This window comes from Camelina sativa, chromosome 15 (genome assembly GCF_030686135.1).
Source record: "Camelina sativa cultivar CO46 ecotype springtype chromosome 15, ASM3068613v1".
NCBI classification, from domain to species: domain Eukaryota; kingdom Viridiplantae; phylum Streptophyta; class Magnoliopsida; order Brassicales; family Brassicaceae; genus Camelina; species Camelina sativa.
Window position 1 is genome coordinate 18,760,001 of NC_141894.1, and position 17,500 is coordinate 18,777,500.

The following is a 17,500-nucleotide window of genomic DNA, read 5'->3' on the forward strand; positions in this document are numbered from 1 at the left end:
TTTGTTACTTCTCCTACAAAGAAACTTGTAATACCTACTCCGTTTGTAATTCCATCAATGATTCGTTTATCAAAAAAATTCGTTTGTTTTGCTAATCTTCTTATACTTTCAATGAAAGATGTTTTAAAAAAAGCATCTATGTAACCACGATTATATGACCAATTATATACAAAATTTATTAGTTTTTCCCAACGAATTCGTTTAGAATTCCATTTTTGAAATGAATTAAGTAAGGTTAAATTTAATAAAGATGAATAAAAAGGCTTATATAAACAGTATGCTATAAATATTCCAAAAAAAGCTATACTGACTGAAAAAGTTGCATTTCTCAAAAATTCATACCAATCTACAAAATTTTGTGAATTTTTATGCAAAAGGTTTATTGACGGCGTGAATAATTTTGATAATATATCAAAGTCTATTCCTTCTTGATTGAAAGGAATTCCTATGGCTCCAATAAACAAAGTAAATAAAAGCAATATAAGCATAGGAAATAGAATAGTATTGTCTGATTCCTGGGGATAATAGAAAGTTCTTTTATTAAGTCCAAAATTTTCAACAGTAATAAAAATTTGATTTCTTACATTATTACTAATTTTATATGTTTTATTGCAAAAAAAAGAAGCTCTTTTCGTATTATTCATTGTTAATAATGGTACTAACCCAAAATTTTTATTAAGTTTTTTTTCTTCGTCTTTACCCCATAAAGAGAGTGAATAGAAGGAGCTACTTTTTTTTCCACTGTAATTTAGAAAATAAGTGTTTAAATGTCCTTCGAAAGTAAGTAAATAAATCCGAAACATATAAAATGCGGTTAATCCCGCTGTTGAACAAGCTATTATTGCAAAAATTGGCGAAAACAACAAACTGTCAGTAAGAATTTCATCTTTCGACCAAAAACAAGCAAGGGGGGGAATACCACAAAGAGAGAGTGTTCCTATTAAAAAGGCCGTTTTTGTAATCGGGACATGTTTTGTCAAACCACCCATAAGAATCATATTCTGACTTTTATCGGGAGAATATCCAACTATAGCTTCCATTGAATGAATAATGGATCCAGATCCTAAAAACAACAAAGCTTTCGAATAAGCATGAGTAATCAAATGAAATAAAGCAGATCGATAAGACCCCATACCTAGAGCTAACATCATATAACCCAGTTGAGACATTGTAGAATAGGCTAAACCTCGCTTAATGTCTTTTTGAGCAAGAGCTAACGTGGCCCCTAAGAGTACTGTTATTATACCTATCAAAGATATTATATACATTATAGAAGGGATAACTATAAAAAGAGGAAGAAGCCGAGCTACAAGAAAAATCCCCGCCGCTACCATAGTAGCAGCATGTATAAGAGCCGAAATGGGAGTAGGGCCCTCCATGGCATCAGGTAACCATACATGAAGAGGAAATTGTGCGGATTTAGCAATAGGACCTACAAATAATAGAAATGCACACAAAGTAAGGAATAAGAGATTTACTCTATTATTTAAAATTAAATTATTGAATATTTCGAACAAATCCTGAAATTCAAAACTGCCAGTTATCCAATAAAGACCTAAAATTCCTAATAATAAACCAAAATCTCCTACACGATTAGTTACAAAAGCTTTTTGACAAGCATTCGCTGCAATAGGTCGTGTGAACCAAAAACCTATTAATAAATACGAACACATTCCAACTAATTCCCAAAAAAAATAAATTTGGATCAAATTAGAACTAGTAACTAATCCTAACATTGAAGTATTAAAAAAACCCATATAAGCAAAAAATCTCAGATATCCTTGATCATGCGACATATAATTGTCACTATAAATCAGAACCAAAATCCCAACAGTTGTAATTAATATTGACATAATAGAAGTAAGTGGATCGATAAAGTAACCGAACTCAAAAGAAAATTCATTATTTATGGTCCAAGACCATACATTTTGATGAATGCAACTTAGAAAAATTTGTTGAATAGATAGATAGAATGAAAAGATCATAACTATACTTAACAAAAAAATACTAAGAAAAGTCCAGATGCGGCGAAGGTTTTTTGTTGCTGTCGGAAAAAGTAGAAGTCCAACTCCTAGTAAAATAGGTACTGGAAGTGGAATGAAAGGGATGATCCATGAATATTGATATGTATGTTCCATAAAATAAAAAACCCTTTTTATTTTATTATTAAATTTATTATTTCTTATTCACTGGTTTGTATATATATATATTTTTTTTTTTCAAAGGGGACAATAAAAAAAGTACGCAATTTTAAACCTAAATAGAAATGTTTTCCAATAATCCTTCATAAATCTTTGAAAAGAAATATATATTCAAATAAAAAAAATTAGAAGTGATTAAAAATATTACTATGTTACTGTAAAAAAAATTATTTGTCTTTTTTTTTTTTATTACTACTAAATAAATAAATATAAATAAATAAAATTTTATTGTTATTTTATGCAGATACAGAAAAAGTGAATTCTAATTCCGTATTACAATAATTTATATACATATATTAAGAATAGAACAAAGATTTACACGATAAAAAATACTTAATATTAATTATATAAAAAAAACTTTACCTAAAACAAAGTTATTTGAGTTTGATTTTTTAGGATTGTTAAGGAATGGATTTGCATCATGGAATTTAGTGATTGTCTTCCAGTACACTAAGCGAGCTTTTTTTTTTTACATATGATGTGAAGAAATCTTATAATTTTTTTGATAATATAATATATTTTTTGATAATATAATATATCAGTATAGATTACTTAAATGAGTTTTCTCGTACGGATTTCAAACGTTAAAAAAAAGTAAAAAAAAAAAACAGTTGGATTTGAAACTTTTGAATGTCTTTTTTGTTTTGAAAATAATATATAATAAAAAAAAAAATAACTCGATATGGAGTACGAAAGAATAGAATAATAAATGTCTTTGACATCCAATTATACCACTGAAAATTTTTTTTTCATTTTTGAATGGCAGTTCCAAAAAAACGTACTTCTATCTCGAAAAAGCGTATTCGTAAAAAAATTTGGAAAAGGAAGGGATATTGGACAGCGTTGAAAGCTTTTTCGTTAGGGAAATCACTTTCTACAGGTAATTCAAAAAGTTTTTTTGTACAGCAAAATAAATAAAAAAACTATAATAATTAGAATTAGCCTAACTAAAAAAAAAACCAATTTTTGAAAATACATATAAAAAAAATAGGAACCAAAAGAAAAAAAAAAGGTTCACATTTTTTTTAGAAGGGGGATTCGTATTTTCCCCACCACTATCTTGATACAATAAAAAAAAAAGATCTTTTATTTCCTCTTAATGAGGAAATAAAAGATCTTTAAATTAATTACTTTAAGTGATCAAAAAATCAAGTGATCAAAAAATCTTATGTTTGTACAATATAAAAAGATACATAAAAAATATTTTGAGAATTTTTTGATTTCTCTCGAGCAATTAGGAAAATCTAATTTTATTTAAAATGTCTAAAGGTTTTGAAGAAATTTTTATTTTTCGAAAAAGCATTTTGTTATCATATAAATGAAAAAAAAATGATAAAGAGCATTTCGAATTTTGTCTTTGGGTTAAAGTTGAATTTAGTTATATTTTTCATTGTATTCTAGAAAAAATATAAAGGACAAAAGGTGAATTTAAATAATTTTAAATAACTCAGATAAAAAAAATATCTTAATTGAATTAAAACCCGAATACCTATTTCAAAAAGTTTTAATTGATTAAATCCATTAAAACTTTTTGAATCAATTGGCTTCTTTATTTAAATTTGAATCTCGACGATTGAATCAAAACTTGTTAATATTGTTTTGAACAAGTTGCCGCTATGGTGAAATTGGTAGACACGCTGCTCTTAGGAAGCAGTGCTAGAGCATCTCGGTTCGAGTCCGAGTAGCGGCATAAGATCTTCTAAAAGAGATATTATAAGTTTTATAATCAAAATAATACCCGACTTTTTTTATAAAACCGGGTAAAACCTAGTATTAATTTATTAATTTATTAATTTTTAACAAATTTTTTATGATTTTTTCAATTTTAGAGCATATATTAACTCATATATCTTTTTCGGTCGTTTCAGTTGTACTGACAATTTATTTTTTAACTTTTTTAGTTAATTTAGATGAAATCATAGGATTTTTTGATTCATCAGATAAAGGAATCATAATTACGTTTTTTGGTATAACAGGATTATTATTCACTCGTTGGATTTATTCCGGACATTTTCCATTAAGTAATTTATATGAATCATTAATTTTTCTTGCGTGGGCTTTTTCACTTATTCATATGGTTTCCTATTTTAATAAAAAACAACAAAATCACTTAAACGCAATAACTGCGCCAAGTGCTTTTTTTATTCAGGGTTTTGCTACTTCAGGTCTTTTAAACAAAATGCCTCAGTCTGCAATATTAGTACCAGCTCTCCAGTCCCAGTGGTTAATGATGCACGTAAGTATGATGATATTAGGCTATGGCGCTCTGTTATGCGGATCATTATTATCAATAGCTCTTCTAGTGATTACATTTCGCAAAGTCGGACCTACTTTTTCTTTTTGGAAAAAGAATATAAAAAAAAAATTTTTATTAAATGAATTTTTTTCTTTTGATGTACTTTACTACATAAATGAAAGAAATTCTATTTTACTACAACAAAACATTAATTTTAGTTTTTCTAGAAATTATTATAGGTATCAACTGATTCAACAATTAGATTTTTGGAGTTTTCGTATTATTAGTCTTGGATTTATCTTTTTAACCGTCGGCATTCTTTCAGGAGCTGTCTGGGCTAATGAGACATGGGGTTCATATTGGAACTGGGACCCAAAAGAAACTTGGGCATTTATTACTTGGACTGTATTCGCAATTTATTTACATATTAAAACGAATAGGAATGGTAGGGGTATAAATTCTGCCCTTGTGGCTTCGATAGGTTTTCTTTTAATTTGGATATGCTATTTTGGCGTCAATCTTTTAGGAATAGGTTTACATAGTTATGGTTCCTTTACATCGAATTAAAGTACCAAACAAAAAGGAATCCAAATCTAAATAAAAAAATAGCATTTATATCTAACTCTAACTTCGTATAAGTTAAGAAATCTAATTTAGTTTTAGTAGTAAATTATCAAGAACCTTTTGAATCAAGTAGTACAATGATTCAAAAGGTTCTCACAATACAAAGACCAAAGACTTCTGATTACAATTCACTTTAATGCTTTTTTTAATTTCCTGAAAACTATCCATAAAAATAATTAGATAAAATGGATTCGACCTTGTCACTTGCTAATGAGAGCACAAAATCAGGATAAATCCCAATACCAATTATGGGCAGAAGAATAGAGATTGAAAGAAATAACTCTCGGGGTCCAGAATCAAAAAAAGAAAAGTTTTTGACATTAATTAACTTGTATCCATAGAACATTTGGCGTGACATAGATAATAAATATATAGGAGTTAATATAATCCCAATTGCCATTACAAAAATAATTAAAATTTTGGAAATTAAGAAATATTTTTGGCTGGTAATTATTCCAAAAAAAACAATTAATTCTGCAATAAAACCACTCATGCCCGGCAATGCAAGGGAAGCCATCGATAAGATAGTGAACATTGTAAATATTTTTGGAATGGAGATAGCCATTCCACCCATTTGATCAAGATAAACAAGCCTAATTCTATCATAACTCGTTCCTGCCAAGAAAAAAAGTGCAGCGCCAATAAACCCATGAGAAATTATTTGTAAAATAGCTCCATTAAGTCCAGGATCCGTGATAGAACTAATACCTATAATTATAAAACCCATATGAGATACAGAAGAATAGGCTATTCTCTTTTTTAAATTACGTTGACCAAGAGATGTTGAAGCTGCATAAATTATTTGGATTGTACCGACTACCATCAACCAAGGAGAAAACATAGAATGAGCATGGGGTAATAATTCCATATTGATTCGAACCAACCCATATGCTCCCATTTTTAATAAGATTCCAGCGAGAAGCATACAGGTACTGTAATGTGCCTCGCCGTGGGTGTCAGGTAACCAAGTATGTAAAGGGATAATCGGTGATTTGACGGCAAAAGCAATAAGAAATCCAATATAAAATAGTATTTCGAGTGTAACAGGATAGGATTGATTAGCTAAAAGTTCTAAATTTAATGTTGGTTCGTTCGAACCATATAAACTTATACCTAAAACTCCTATTAATAAAAAAATAGAACTTCCTGCCGTGTACAAAATAAATTTTGTAGCTGAATAGAGACGTTTCTTTCCACCCCACATGGATAAAAGTAGATAAACGGGAATTAATTCTAATTCCCACATGATGAAAAAAAGTAGAAGATCCCGAGAAGAAAATGATCCTATTTGACCGCTGTACATTGCTAACATCAGGAAATGAAATAATCGGGAATCCCGAGTAACTGGAAAAGCCGCTAAAGTGGCTAAAGTAGTAATAAATCCCGTCAGTAAAATCGTTCCTATAGAAAGTCCATCTATTCCCATTCTCCAGTAAAAATCAAAAAAATTGATCCATTTATAATCTTCGGACAGTTGAATTAATGGATCGTCCATTTTAAAATTATAACAAAAAGCATAGGTCGTTAGAAGAAGTTCTAAGATACAAATGCATATAGTATACCATTTATTGACTTTATTTCCCCTATGCGGGAGAAATAACATTAATGAACCAGCAGATATTGGAAAAACAACAATTATTGTTAACCAAGGAAAATCATTCGTGGTAAAGACAAGATACACCAGGTCCAAAGAACGCGTACTCAAAAAAAATATATAAATAAAAAATATAATTTAACTTTTTTGAGTACGAGTACTTGTCAATAAAAAAAAAAATGTATTCCAAATTTATTCAAATGAGGTTTTCGGTAACGTATCAATAAGCTAGACCCATACTTCGAGTTGTTTCATGCCATAAATAAACTCGAACGCTCAAAAAATCAGTTGGACAGGCGGATTCACATCTCTTACAACCAACACAGTCCTCGGTTCTTGGAGCGGAAGCTATTTGCTTAGCTTTACATCCATCCCAAGGTATCATTTCTAATACGTCTGTAGGGCATGCTCGGACACATTGAGTACATCCTATACAGGTATCATAAATTTTTACTGAATGTGACATAGGATCGATAGTTTTTTGAATGTCATAAATTTTCAATCTAGTAAACTTCTAACTGAATGATATATTAAAATACTAGATGAAGCAATGATTTCCTTTAATAGAATTTTTGTAATGAATTCTGGCTCAATTGATAAAAAATGGGGCTAAAATACTTTGATTTCTTAAATTTTTACAAATATAATCTAGTAGGTCATAACCTATAATATATGAAAATTTCAATCTCTAATTTTTTTTATGTTACTTATTTAATAAGGTCGATTGGTTTATGCGAGTTGATTTTCTGTTACGATAAATTGACGAGACTATAGCTAATCCAATAGCTGCTTCAGCGGCTGCAATTGCTATAACAAAAATGCAGAAAATATCCCCTTTTAGTTGGGAATTATCAAAAAAATCAGAAAATGTTACGAAATTCATATTAACTGCATTGAGTATAAGTTCAAGACACATAAGAGCCCTAACCATATTTCGACTCGTGATCAATCCATAAAGACCAATCAAAAATAAATAGGCACTCAAAACAAGTACATGTTCGAGTATCATTCAGCAACTCCTTATCAATTTTGATTCATTTCAATATGAAAAATAATTCACCGGATTCCATCAACTAGAATATAACAAAAAAGTACGAATAAAAACAATATTAGGTAAAAATTTATTTTAATATATATCAAATATAAAAATTGATTCTTAAAATATGAAATAGTATTCAATCAAATTTAATTTAATGAACGGAAAAAATCATAACATACACAAAGTTTTCTTTGGTCTTTACTAATTATTTTTTATTGACGAGCCACAAAAATTGCACCTATCAAAGCAACTAAAAGAATTATTGAAATGAGTTCAAATGGCAGAAAAAAATCTGTTGATAAATGAATTCCTATTTGTTGACTATTACTTATTAACTCTTGCTCTAGAATCTGGTTTAATTTTGTAGTCCAAATAACCCCGTACCATGACGTATCGAGAATAGTAGACATTAATAAAAAAAGAATAGTTGTACAAACCAACGAAGTAATCCCATTCCCAACGGTCCACAGATTGAAATCGGTGGAATATTCTGAATCATTCATGAACATCACAGCAAATATGATTAAAACATTTATGGCCCCCACATAAATAAGGAGTTGTGCAGCAGCTACAAAATGGGAATTTGATAGAATATACAATAAAGATATACAAACAAGAACAAATCCTAAGGAAAAGGCTGAAAATATTGGGTTGGGAAGTAATACCACTCCCAGACCTCCTACTAGAAGACCGGATCCCAGAAAAACTAAAAGAAAATCATGTATTGGTCCAGGCAAATCCATTATATTATTAAAATAAGAAAAAAATCGAAATCCTTTTCATGACCTTATTAATTTAACCAGGAAATTTTTTTTAATATGTTTTTAATAGAGTGAAATTAGAATCTAATGGATATGAATTGATGTAGATACAATTATTAGACAGTTTCTCTTTTTTATTCTAAAATGTATTTTCAAACTATCTATTTCAAGAAAGTAATTACGAATATATTATATTAAAAGAATGCGCCTTAATACTTAATATTAGTATATAAATATAATACAAGTTTTTAATTATATTCTTTATATAATTCAACAATTTTGAATTCATTTTTTAATCAAATTAAAGGGTTTACCCCATTTTTTGTTTGAGGTGAATTCAAAATTGTTCGAATAGTGTAATCGTCAATTACTGACATTGGTAAACGACCCAAAGCTATTTGATTATAATTCAATTCGTGACGATCATAAGTGGAAAATTCATATTCTTCAGTCATTGACAAACAATTTGTTGGACAATACTCAACACAATTACCACAAAATATACAAATTCCAAAATCAATACTGTAATTAAGCAATCGTTTTTTTCGAATATTAGTTTCCAATTTCCAATCAACAACAGGCAAATCTATAGGACATACTCGAACACATACTTCACAAGCAATGCATTTATCAAATTCAAAATGGATTCGACCGCGGAAACGTTCTGATGTTATTAATTTTTCATAGGGATATTGAATAGTTACAGGTAAACGATTTGTGTGGGATAAGGTAATCATGAAACCTTGACCAATATACCTTGCAGCTCGTAGGGTTTGTTGACCATAATTCATGAACCCGGTTATCATAGGAAGCATATTGTAATTATCTCTGAATAATTTTATCTTTGTTTCTTTCTCTTGTTTAAAAAAATAATGAATATATTGGATTCGTTTTCAATTTAGAGCGAAAAGAGTTGGAAAGAAGTTGTTAATAATAGATTACCAAGGGAAATAGGTAAAAGAAATTTCCATCCAAGATTTAATAGTTGATCCATTCTTAGCCTAGGTAAAGTCCATCTTGTTGCGATAGAAATGAACAAGAACAAATAAGTTTTAGCTAATGTAATAAAGATACCAATTGTTGTTCCAAAAATTTGATCCCTTTGAAATAGTTCCAGAATAGATATATACGGAATAGAAATATTCCAACCGCCTAAGTATAGAACTGTTACAAATAATGAGGAAATTAATAGATTTAGATAAGAAGCAACGTAAAATAAACCAAATTTGATACCTGAATATTCAGTTTGATAACCTGCTATTAATTCTTCTTCCGCTTCTGGTAAATCAAACGGTAACCTCTCGCATTCTGCTAGGGAAGAAATTAGAAAAATGATAAAACCTATAGGTTGACGCCACAAATTCCATCCCCAAAAACCATATTTTGATTGTGCCTCAACTATATCAACTGTACTTAAACTGTTAGATAATCCTAGTCGGCGATAACATTACTATTTTCACCGCTATTACAGAACCGTACATGAGGTCTTCGCCTCATACGGCTCCTCGGGGGCCGTAAATAAATCTAAGGACCAGATTATAGTCTCATTTAGATGGATATGATGTGTTCTAAAACGGATTAAATATATCTGGGGTCCCGAATTATACCAATGGAATTCTGTCTGCTCAAATTCTAAGAATCAAAAAAGCGCTTCGGAATTCATCTCATCCTTTACAAATTTGAATTTCTATTTATTGAGTAATAACTTAACTCTTTAATAAAATACTCCTTGTAAAAATAAAAAAAGGTATTTCAGCCCATCGTGGTTTTCGATTACGAAAAATAATTATACCTCCTAGTAGTTTATTATTCATAACAGAAATTCGATTTTATTTTCGAAATATATGAAAAAAATATCCTTGTTTCGTTCCTATTCTTCTTTCTTTTTTAGAAAAAAGTTGGTGGACTTATAAAAAATAAAGGATTATTTCGTTTCTGATAGTCATTACATTTGTCGGTGGATAGGAGCCTACTCTGAATCGGAATCTTGGGGAGTACTGTCTGATCATTTCTACTAATTTCAAGCCCAATTAACCTTCTTTTTTTTATCTTATGTTATGCATAAATATCCTTTTCAATTTGGTTAATCTCTATTACAAATTCTTTGTGTATTTTGGTGTTTCTAACCATCCACTAACTTTTACCTAATTGCCGCTCACTTTGTAATATATGTATGTTAATCTATATAACTGATAGTGAAAACGTCGTCCGGTTAATATATTTAACCCGCTTCAAGCCAGGATGACTAATCAACCAACCTTGGGGTAAAGTGATTCTTACACTTATGTTTATTTTCGTTTAACCTTTGTACATAGGAAATGAGACTCAATTTTTCTTTTTACGGCAAATTTCTGAGCAGTTTTTTTTCACTCATATATAACTATCAAATTCCTTTTATTAATTCGAAAGATAAATATATCTATTCCGTTGTTTAACTTATTCGTCTAGAAGAAACGGAATAGTAAAAATAAAGAAACGGAATAGTAAAAATAAACGTTTATGTTTCAACGAATCGCACGTAGAGATATTGATAAAACACATAGAGTTAATGGTATTTCATAACTAATCGATTGGGCAGCAGCTCGCAGACCACCTAAAAAAGAATATTTATTATTTGATCCATATCCTGACATAAGAAGTCCAATAGGAGCAATACTTGAGATGGCAATCCATAAAAAAATACCGATATTGAGATCCGCTAAAACAAGGTGATTACTAAAGGGAATTACTGAGTAACTTAGTAAAATTGAGATAACTGCTATAGATGGTCCAATACTAAATAAAGGAGTATTTCCTCTAGATGGACGAAGATTTTCTTTGAAAAGTAGTTTTGTCCCATCGGCTAGAGCTTGAAGAATTCCCAACGGGCCTGCGTATTCAGGTCCAATACGTTGTTGTATCCCTGCAGATATTTCTCTTTCTAACCACACAATTACTAGTACACCTGTTATGATTCCCAATATAAGAGAAAATATAGGGACAAATATCCATATGAGTCCATAGACCTCTTTTAAAGATTCCAATTTAACAAAAGAATTTATAGTTTGGACTGTTGTTGCATAAATTATCATTTTAACGATCAACTTCTCCCATAATTATATCTATGCTACCGAGTATCGTCATAATATCAGCCAATTTCATTCTTTTAACTAGTTCAGGAAGAATTTGCAAATTAATAAAACCCGGTGGTCGGATTTTCCATCTCCAAGGAAAACCGCTTTGATCTCCTATGAGAAAAATTCCCAACTCCCCTTTTGGAGCTTCAACTCTTACATAAAGTTCTTGTTTCGATAATTCAAAAGTAGGAGAAGGTTTTTTACTAATGAATCGATATTCAAAATCATTCCATTCTGGATTCCTTTTTCTATCAAAGCCCCTGCTTTCTAAATTTTCATAGGGACCCCCTGGAAGTCCTTCCAGAGCCTGTTGAATAATTTTTATGGATTCTGTCATTTCGCTAAGTCGTACTAAATAACGAGCTAATGAATCTCCTTGTTTTTGCCACTGAATTTCCCATTCAAATTCATCGTAAGACTCATAACGATCAACTTTACGAAGATCCCATGGTATTCCGGATGCGCGTAGCATTGGTCCGGATAAACCCCAATTTATTGCTTCTTCCCCACCAACAATCCCAACCCCTTCAACCCGTTCTAAAAAAATAGGATTTCGTGTAATGAGTTTTTGATATTCAACAACCTCTGTTAAAAAATAATCACAAAAATCCAAGCATTTATCTATCCAACCATAAGGTAAATCGGCCGCTATTCCTCCAATACGAAAAAAATTATGCATCATTCTCATACCGGTGGCAGCTTCGAATAGATCATATACAAATTCTCGTTCTCTGAAAATATAGAAAAAGGGAGTCTGTGCACCAATATCTGCCATAAAAGGGCCGAGCCATAACAGATGAGAAGCTATACGACTCAATTCCAGCATAATTACTCTGATATAGCTGGCCCTTTTAGGAACTTGAATATTTCCCAATTGTTCTGGTCCATTTACTGTTATTGCTTCTGTAAACATAGTAGCTAAATAATCCCATCGCGTTACATAAGGTAAATATTGTATAATTGCTCGGTTTTCTGCAATTTTTTCCATTCCTCTGTGTAAATAACCTAATATGGGTTCACAGTCAACAACATCCTCACCATCTAGAGTAACAATTAAGCGAAGAACACCATGCATGGATGGGTGGTGAGGTCCCATATTGACTATCATAAGATCTTTTCCTGTAACTGGTCTCTTCATAAGTTTTTCCTTGATTCGTTCTGGCATGAATTAGATTGCTGAATAAAGAAGTTTTTCAAAAAATTGAAGATCTAAAAAATTCACTAATTCACAATTTTGGAATTTAACGAGTTTTTAATTCCCGAATATTCAACTGATTAATTAATTCTTTATAACGTACTCTATTTTTTTTTGACAAATAAGCCAGCAGTCGTTGACGTTTTCCCAGAATTTTTCGTAGACCCCTCTGAGATAAATAATCTTTTCTGTGCAATTCCAAATGTGCAGTAAGTCTTCGTATCTTATTAGTGAAACTAAATACTTGAAATTCAACGGATCCCCTGCTTTCTTCTTTTTGTTCTTCAAATGAAATGAATGTATTTTTTATCATAAAAAGAAATCCTTCCCCTTTTAATATGAATTGAAAGATATGAATTTTACTGATCAGTAATAATAATGGTAGTTTTTTTGTACAAGGATCTGAATTTAATTATCAACTTCTTAATTCTTCATTTTATCTTATAATTATAAAAAAATATAAATTTAGATCTCAAAAAGGAGGATTCTATTAATTTTTTTATGGATCCGCTCTAATTGGTATCTATGTGATTAATTAAATTAATCTCATGTATAAAGATGGAATTTAAAAAAATCCCTCCTAATTTGTGCATATAGTTGTTTTTAGATACCGTAACTTATTATATATAGTAAAAAGTCTCTATCATTAATGAATCGGAAATCGCGTATACATGCGTATTCTTATCATACTGAAACGATTTCCGTTAGTAGTATTAAACCAATAGCGATTCATACAAGCTAAATCTTCTAATCTAAAATTGGGCCAAAGAAAGGATTTTAAATTAATTAGGTTTTTTTTATCCTTATCAAGATCTTTCTTGTTATGCAAAACTGTGGTCAAGTTTTGAATATTCTTATTAAATCTTGAATTTCTATCCCTCGCAGTTTTTTTTTTTAAGTTGAAACAAATTAGAATTCGAAATTCTCTACGTCGTTTAGGGGATAGAATTTTTTCAGGGACAAAGAAATCATAATTAGTGTTTTTTCTATTTACAGTTTTGTTTTGATATTTTGTAATGGATTTTTCAATTTTTTTTTTATCAATATAGCTTTTTTTTTTGTATCTTTTACTTATTTTTTGTTTTTTTTTATGAACCAATGAAATACCTATGGTTCTGTATATAATAAGTTGTCCGTCGTTTTGTACAGACAAACGGACAGGTTCAATAATCAATATTCCTTTTTTCATTAATTTTGCAAAAGTGAAATTTTTCTCCATCATTAGAATGTCTAGGCGCATCTCTCCTCTTTCAATAGACGATATCGCTATTTCGTTTGGATTGTTTAGTCTAACCAAGAGACAGTATACTTTTACATTATTGAGAATTTTTTGATTAAAAAAACCATTCCATCGCAATTGAAAACGCGAATATCTTGTGAGAAATAAATCAAGTTCCGCTTCTGTATTGCTTTTATATTGTTTTTTATTTTTACGTTTTTTTATCGTTGATTCTGCAAAATTTTCTTCAATATTTTTTTCTTGGTTTAATAGAGCTGATTCGGGATTTCTTTTTTTTTCTTTATCTGATTCAAGCTCTAATTCACCGGCCGATTCTTTTTCTTCCTTATTCAGATTATAAACTCGCGGGGATTTTTTTTTATTTGATGGTATAAAACCTTTTTTCTTTCGAGTGATCTTTTTATTACGAGTGATCTTTTTATTAACATTTAAGTTTTCATTAAAATTTAAAAGAAGTAATTTGATTGGTATGACCCACGGTTTCATTTTATATGTACTAGAAAATAAGAAAAATTCCGGAAAGAAAAAAATTTCAAAATTTGTTATACGACGATTTAATATTTCTTCATTCATTCCCATCCAATCCAAAAAGTTTCTTTTTTGATTAGAAAGATCCGTCTTATTTTTTTTATCAATTTTTGGATAATTCTGAACTTTAGTATTAATATATTTTTTTTTACTCTTAGTATCAACCCAGGGCGCAATATTTACTTTTTTTGTAAACCCGAAGTTAAGAATTCTCCAATCCAAATATTTTCTATACCGAATTTTCCCCATACCCCGAATATTATATTTTTCTAAACAAGAAGAGACTAAACAATTATCTAAGGCAATCCCTATAGACATGTCAAAATTTTTTTCTGTAGAATGAATAGATTTATAGCAAAAAAGATTATATATATAATCTTTTTTTAAATTATGTTTTGGATTTAATAATGAGTCGGCCTCAAAAAACTTTTGTTTTTTGTAATTATCAAATTTCTTTTTTTCATATGAATCCTCTTTGGTTAAACTTGGGTTTAGAACTAGAGAATCTTTTTTTTTTTTCTTTTTCCAATTTTGGGTTACTAATCTAGCCCATGCAATCTGGGGTAAATTGTATTGATAATGACTTCGTAACCAGTTTTTCCATTGATTTACTTCGGAATTAAAAATGGTTTTATTTTTCAATTCATAATGAAAGATTCCTTGTTCTTGAAAAAAAATCTTTATTTTATTCTTAACAAAAAAGGATGTTATGCATATGTTATATTCAAGAACAGCCTTTAATTTAGAAAAGTTACTAACTTTTATTTGTGATAATTTGTAAAATACATATGCTTGTGATAAAGAGCATAAGTCATAACTCATCTTTTGTTTATTGGATATTAAATTTTTTATAGTCGAAATAAAATAAATAGTATTTTTTTTGTTTTCTCCATTTTCTTTATTCTTGTAAATATATTTATCAAGAATTGTTTTTGTTGATTCAAAAAAAAGTTGTGTAGTAATTCTTGGAATATTAATGATACCTAGAAAAATAGCTATAGATAGTTGTTCGATGCAAAATTTAAAAAAAAAAATGGATTTACGAATTAATCGGGTATTTTTTCTTTTGAATGTCTGCCAAATTTTTTTTGATGACTCAATTATTTTAGAATCATAACGCAGTTTGGTACAACTATTAGTTAAGTTTTGTTTTTCTTTGGAAATTTCTTCTATTTGATTTCTGATTGTCTTTATTCTATCAATCAAATTTTTTATTTTGTTTTCGCTAAGTGAAGCATTTGCCCACCCCGTGGATTTATTTTGAACAGATAGTTCATGAATCATCTGATTACTTATTATTGAATCTTTTTTAGTTTCATTTAATTCATATATTTCTCTCGGGCCAAATAATGAAATTAGATTTCGTTTTGAAAGGTCTTTTATCTTTTCTTTTATAAAAATAAAATTTTTGAGAATCCAATTTTTAATTTCTTTTGCGACTTTTAGGAAAATTGTTGCTCTTTCTTTGAAAATCCTTAAAACAACCAAAGACTTTGTTTTGAATTTTTTGATTCTTTTTTTTAATTCTTTAGAAATAGGTTCAAAAAAAGAAGTCTTTCTTTGGGCAGAACCAAACGGTAGTTCGGTTTCCATTCCCCAAACTGTTAAGAAACAAAAATCATTTTTTTCTCCTTTGTCTTTTGTTTTTTTTAGACGAGCCTTCTGAGATGCTTTAAATTTAGATTTATGCCAAGGTTTAAGATAAAAAGGAAATAGGATTTTTATCTGAATACCATCCGTTAACCAGTTTCTTGGAAATTCTGTTTCGGATAGTTGAACCCCATTATAAGTGCATTTAACATGCATTTCACGTTTCCAATCCTTTAAATCCTCGGACCACTCGGGAAATTGAAATAATAACATACGGGCGCTATTTTTAATTATTATCAATAAAGGTAATATAATATATTTTCTAAGAATCGATTGAGTTACTAAGAGAGAACCTCTTATTATTTGAGCAAGTAGGAAGGTATCCCAAGTTTCTGCAATTTCTATCCGTTTTTTTTCTTCTATTTTTAATTGTTCTTCTTTTTTTTGATAAAAAATTTTTTTGTTCGTTTTCCACATGACATTTTTTAAAAAAAAATTATTTAGCCCCCATATATCAAATGAAAAAAAAAAAAGTTTATCTATTCGATCAAAAAAAAGGGGGAATGTACTTTTGCTTGAAAAAATTGCCAAATAACTGTTTTACGCCTTTGGGAACGCATGGATCCTTTAATTATCTCTCGACGAAAATCAGATTGTTGTGAATAACGGATCAAAGCCATTTCATCTTTTTGATCAGAATTTTGATTATCTTTGAGATTAGTATAAATCTCGTCATGTGGCTCTTTATCAGTAAAAACCACTACACGTTTTGCTTTTCTTGACCGAATTCCAGGCTCCATTGGTACATTTTCTTCATTTTCGCCTTCCAATTCTTCCAACTCACTTATTAATTTGTATGACCATCGAGGAACTTTTTTATGGATTTCATGGAAATTAATAAAATTTTTTATAAGCGTTTGGTCGTTACTATCAGTTCTAACGATATCAAATAAAAATTTAAAAATTTTTATTTCTTCTTCTGAATGTGAATGAATTTTTTCTTCTTGTTGGGGTTCTGAAAAAAAAGAAAGTTTTTTCTCTATTGACAAAGATTTTCTATTAAAATTTTCTATTGTTTGCTCAAATTTGTGATAATTAATTTTCAGAAGTAGACCATGAATCTTGTTTATCCAGGATCCTCCTATATTATTTTTTCTATCGGTTTCGGTTATGATTTTGAATCGAGTTAATTTTTTTATTCTTCCCCGAGAGATTCCATGCAAAAATGGATCATAATTTTTAGGTAAATATTCTTTTTTAGCTTCGTTATAACAAAATCGAGTCGTTTTTTCCAGTATATTTTCAATAGACCATTCCTTATCTAAAACTTCAATTCGATTTAAAAATTCTTTTTTTAAGTTTTCCTTTTTTTCTTC

General features: G+C 29.4%; 1 pseudogene across 1 annotated transcript; it reads right to left on the bottom strand.

Annotated features, from left to right (window-relative positions):
* Nucleotides 1-9,291: 9,291 nt before the first annotated feature.
* On the bottom strand, nt 9,292-11,526 carry LOC147926811 (NAD(P)H-quinone oxidoreductase subunit 1, chloroplastic-like; annotated as a pseudogene). Its single transcript, XR_015582662.1, has 2 exons — nt 10,974-11,526; nt 9,292-9,886 (listed from the first exon to the last, which is right to left on the bottom strand). The product of XR_015582662.1 is annotated as an NAD(P)H-quinone oxidoreductase subunit 1, chloroplastic-like (transcript).
* Nucleotides 11,527-17,500: the final 5,974 nt, after the last annotated feature.